Genomic DNA, 5,880 nt, shown 5'->3' with positions numbered 1-5,880 from the left:
CTAACCTCAAGGGTGCCTATGGTGGTGGAGGTTAGCTGTGGGGTCTAGGCTGGTGTCTTACACTCACCCAGCTGCAGAGGCCTTGACTATGTGCTCTTGTGGATCCCAGGCTCTGGAGGAGGGAGTGGAGCTGAAGGGAGTAGAGAAGGACTCAGGCAGCTGGTGTCAGTAAATGCAAATATCTGTTGGGCAAAAACTGGTGATATCTGCAGGGACTCTGTGGCTGTGCTGGCTGTTGGTTTCTTCAGTGCTGGGATCCTCTGCAGAACAGCTGACTCGGAACCATGGTTACTCCCACTGTGTGACTGATACTGGTGGCCCTTGATCTTCTTCCTTGTTCCTAGCTACCTCTGTTCCCCTCAGCTGTGCCAGTTTCTGGGTGGAGTGAAACCTAAATGAGTCCTTTGTGTGATGACCTGAAAGCTGGGGAGGCTGGCTGCTTGCCTGCTCCTCCTTTTCCAAGAAAACTTTCTAGCTGGATTGTCCCATCTGGCACTGAGCCTTGGTGGCCAGGGTGAGTGGGATGATGCAGGAAAATGAAGCAGTACTTCCTTTTGAGTTCTTCTCAGGTTTCTTCTTTTGCTCTATTACTCAGGCTTAAGTGGACTCCTGAGCTCCCCCAGAGCTGTTTTTGTTCCTGGATAATTATTTTTTGATCTTTATTGGGGGATGCTGGGGTCTCCTACTTCACCATCTTGGTGACATAAGTCTCCAGATTTTTTTGTTTGACTTTCAAATAACTCCTAATCAATTGTAAAATTATCCGACTCCTATCTACTGATTCAATGAATAAATTTAAAATTTACTTGCTTATTTAAGTCCTATTACTCTATAAAGTAGGTACTGCTGTCGTTCACATTTTAGAGAGGGATAAACTTAGGTTTTCAGTGGTTCAACTGCCTATGTAGAATCACAGATGTATTAAGTAGTAAATCTGGCCATGTATGCAGGCATAACTCCAAAGTCCAGGCTTCTGAACAGTGTGCTTTACTACAGACCACTAATACCCCATAGTCTCAGCTCTTACCAGACAGCCTTTAACAAGCTTCTTCAATAACAGTCATGGACCTTATGCCCTGGCATGTGCAGCTCTAGAAATATCTTCTGGAATTAAGATGTATACGTTTAACTTCACACATCTGGCTGCTGACTTAAGGAGCTTTCCTCAAGGAAAGTAACAAATGCAACCACAGCCCATCCCCTGCTTAATTCCAGTCCTTATCCTCTCTCCTCTGCACTGTCCCCACTACTCTGAAACACAGACCCTGGAGCATAGCCTGTCTTCAGAGGCCTTTATCTGAAGGTTAAGTCCAGGGCAGGCACAAAAATATTATGGGCATGAATTAAAATGTAAATGGAGAGGCATCTGGAGAAATTTTGGATTCTATCCACTGTAAAATAATCTCAATTCCTTTTCTGATTGTCAAACTCCACAGAAACTAAAAGTGCACAAGCTTCCTTTCCAGCTCTCTGCCCCAACCAGGTCTCTGAAGGTGAGATGCTGGAGCCTTAGGAGGCTGGAGGCAGTGAACTGCACATGTGCAGAGCAGAGGACTGCACCTTGCCTTCCCAGTGTCAGAGGCCCAGTTCATCACTTTTCTGGATTCAGTGGACATTAACTTCTATGGTCCCTCCTTCAGTTCAGTTCAGTTCAGTTCAGTTCAGTGCTTCCTAAATAAATAACCACTTCTCTCTGGAGATGCTCCTCTTTTATAATCCCAAGAAGATGGTTTGGAAATGGGCTATAATCACACCCTGACTCTATACTAACATAAAACTACCACAAATGTACATTACCAATATATCCACTTCATTTATGAATACAGGTACAACATTTAAATAAAGCTGAAAACAAAGGCCGACAATTAAAAAGTGTCATATCCATGATAATCAGAGTTTCTCCTGGGTTGCAAATTATGTTAAATTGGAAGAATTACACAATTATGAAACAAAAATGAAAAAATACAAAAAAACAAATATTAACCAAAAGAAACCCCCTTCTCAAAGTTAACTTTAAGTACCAGCTCTTTTTTTTTTTACACAAATGACTTGTGACTATTTTTTCATTGAGCATACAGTGAAAATCTTTATTGGTAAATAAATTTTAATAATATAAAGTGTCCCTCTTATGTCCACAATAATACTGTCAAGAGGTTTACAAGTTCAAAGAAAAATATGTAGACATAAATAACATATGCAGAATCTATATGAAGGAAATGAACTTCTTAAAAGATCTGAGTAATTAGAGGTACAAATCATTTCTCTGAATAAAAAATGAAGTATATTATGGCACAACATTCCCAACAAAATCTCAAGTTACTTATTTCTTTTGGTTTCATTGCTAGAACAAATGTAAATTTTATGTGTAATATTGGGAAGAGCCAAACATTTTGTGAAAATGGAGACTAATGCTTATCTGAAGTATCTTTAACGACTATAATAATCTAAATATTTTAGCTTTGAGTGGGGAAATATACATGTTAAGTCCTAAGATTGTGACAAGAATTTAGTCTATGATAGTGTTTCAAAGAAGTGGAGAGAAATGGGCCTATTTAATAAGTGGTGTTGGGATGGCAGAGTAAGATAGTGTGAAAATAACAGGGATTCAAAAGGATAAGCCTTCCCCAGAAAACACAGATAAAGGGGTAGGTTTGGGGCAACCTACCAATTGGAACCCGCAGTCTGCAATTGGAAGCAATAAACAGGGGTAGTGGCTGAAGACATATAGTTTACCCTTTAGTTGAACCCTCCCAGAGTCTATGGCTCTGCCAAGCATACTTTCCCTGCCAAGTATACACTGTATATAAAGTGATAGGTCGTATCAGGCAAGAGGAGGTCAAGTTCAAGTTAGAAAACAGGCCCAATGCCAAAACAAAACAGGTTATACATATATATGCATTATACACACATACACACAGCTTCCTCCAGATATTCAAATGGCTCCTTCCCTCCATGCTGGCCTCCCCATTGAGGTCTTCCCCTTTCCACACTACATAAAATCACTTTTTCTGACAACTTCTCCCATTGTATGTTTATAAATGGGAAAATTTTATACTTATCACCATCATGTTCTCCCATGGGGATGTATTTTCCTGATATGGCTGCAGATAGCACGAAGGACACAAGCTATCTGGTCATGATGACTTTTTGATAAAAATATTCTAGAATGGGTTCTCATTGGCTTATTTTTAACAAAGGATTATTCCTGGATGAATACAGACATGGGGTCAGGAAGAGATGGTGTCATCTGAGGTAAATGCCAACTCCATGTACACAAGAATAGGTTATATTACTAGAAGAAGGTATAAGAGTTGCAGTAGCCACTACATAACCTTTAAGTACATAATCTCAAATCCCTTCCTTTTGTCTGAGGAACTAAGTCTCCCCTTTCCCAGCCTGCCCCTCCTTTCACACTCAGGCCTGTCTTCCAGACAATGAGGAACTGGTGTCTACTCTTAGACACACACTGTTTGAGAGCAGGTTCCCCTCAGATACTTGGGGAGGTGGAGAAGTGAGGTTTAATATTTTTCATGCCACCCTGAACATGTTTGGAGTCTAGAGTATGGAATGGTTGATCCTCTCTGGGCTCAGAATCCTCATCTACAAAATAAGGGACGTTATCCCTATGTACAAGAGGTGGTCTTATCCTGAACTTACTTTCAATAACACACAGGCCAAAAGTTCTCAGTCGTCTAACCCCTCAAAAGAGGCTCAAGTCCTTAGAGAATAAAGAGGGTTTTCAGAATTCCTTGAAGCCCCTAGTGACGACAAGCTCTGCTCTTGTCAGTCTTTAATTATATTTCTTAAAATGGAAGAACTTGGTGAAGTATGGCAGCGATGATTTGTGCCCATGGGGTACTGGAACTTCCTAAGCTTTCCTAGGACTATGCTGATTATGCCAGGGCCCATACTGTGAGAAGAGGGCATATATACTCTTTGGAGTGTAACAGAAGAGTGTTCTTCAATCTCTACATGCAACAGGTATGATGCAACAGGTATGTTGCAACAGGTATGTCGCAACATACCTGTTGCATGTAGAGATTGAAGAACACTCTTCTGTTACACTCCAAAGAGTATGTATGCCCTCTTTTCACAGTATGGGCAGCATATATCCTGGGCCTTTTGCCATGTAATTAACACATATATGGGCTCCCCTAGGGAGCGGACAGTAAAGAATCTGCCTGCAATGCAGGAGACTTGGATTCAATCTCTGGGTCAGGAAAATTCCCTGGAGAAGGGAATGGCTACCCACTCTAATATTCTTGCCTGGAGAATTCCATGGACAGAGGAGCCTGGTGGGCTACAGTCCATAGGGTCACAAAGAGTCAGACACACTGAGCAACTAACACTTTCACTTTCTTAACCTTATCTATCTACATATAGAGATACCAGAGTCTTATTTTATGGGCATTTGAATTTTACCAGTCAGAAATACTGTCAAAATATATTTCAATTAAAAATCCCATAAAATGTACTTATTATGAGAGTTAAACATCTACTCTTATTATGCTACCTATAGAGGTAACCAGTTACCCCAGTGGTCATATCAAGCCAACAAGAAAAAGAACGAATTAATCAAACAGTGCAGAGAGGACTTGCTATTTATTTGGAAGCACACAGAGCTGCTAACCTCACACCACATAGGACAAGAAACATCATGTGAGGTTATATGAATAATCAAGTTAACATGTCTGCTTCACATATATCAAACGAGAGACGTACCTGCCACAGAGCTCAGTTCCAAAAGGAATTTACTTATGACAACATAAAAGCACAATGAAGCAGAAATACTTAACTTTCAACTAGAAGAATAATTTTATTTCTAATACTAAGCCATTATATAGGAATTTACAGGAATAAAAAACACTCTGCTGGTTATTCAACAATAGCTCCACCCAGACCTTCCCCTCTACTTTCTCTGTGCCCATGTGGGCTCACCTGCAGATGGCATCTGATTGGGTTCCAGGAATGTGGTCCATAATTTTGGAGATGACAATATCTCCTGAGACGGCCCCTCCTCCACAAGGGCAGCAGGTCTCACTGGGCTCTGGTTAACACCTGCTTTCATCCTTTGCCCTTCCGGACTTAGAATGGTAATGGCCTCCCGAGGACACTAATCTCTCAGTGCGTCAATATCCCTTGCCTCTGGCCAAACCACTGTAGTAAGTCTGCCATGAAAGTCTTCTTAGTTGGATCAGAATTATGTTTTTCATCAGATACATGGCTGATACAAACAGCCCTCCCTATATTAATTTGTCAAAGGAAATAATTCATCTCTAAAACTGCTGTATAGAACATTAACACTTCTATTAGAAAAGAATTCATTTGAATCAGGTGAATGCCTTCAGTGCTAAATAACAGACATCTCCAAGAATAAACAAGAAGCCTCTTTTGCCCCAGTAATACAAACTCCTAGTAGACAGCAGGTCCAGAAAGAGTTGTGCAGTTCAGTGACTGTACCTCTGAGTCAGGTTTTTCCCATCTTGTGTACTGTTCTCTTCAGGTTATTGCCCATCCAGGCCACAAATATAATCTAGTATAACATACAGCCATGAAAAAGTCCAGCAGAAGAGAGAGAATCTCTTCTCATGTCATGACAATATTTTATCACTGAGTTCTTTCCCCAAAGCACCAAGAATATTTTCCAAATATCTCACTATTCACCTGTCCATCCCAACAAAATCACTAGAACAGAATATTCATGATTAACTTAGACTAATGTGGATTTACCCCTAAATCATCTGGGGAAAGGATGGACAAAAAGACAAAACGTGGCCCAACAAGGAGGAAGCAGGGAATGGCTATTTGGTGGGCAGTGTTTCTTGGAACTGCTTATCAGTGTTTTCCAAAGAAGCAAAGAAAACAGTAGGACAAAGGAGA

This window comes from Odocoileus virginianus, unplaced genomic scaffold, assembly GCF_023699985.2.
Source record: "Odocoileus virginianus isolate 20LAN1187 ecotype Illinois unplaced genomic scaffold, Ovbor_1.2 Unplaced_Scaffold_23, whole genome shotgun sequence".
In the NCBI taxonomy this organism is placed as follows: domain Eukaryota; kingdom Metazoa; phylum Chordata; class Mammalia; order Artiodactyla; family Cervidae; genus Odocoileus; species Odocoileus virginianus.
Note: the sequence above shows the minus strand (reverse complement) of the source record.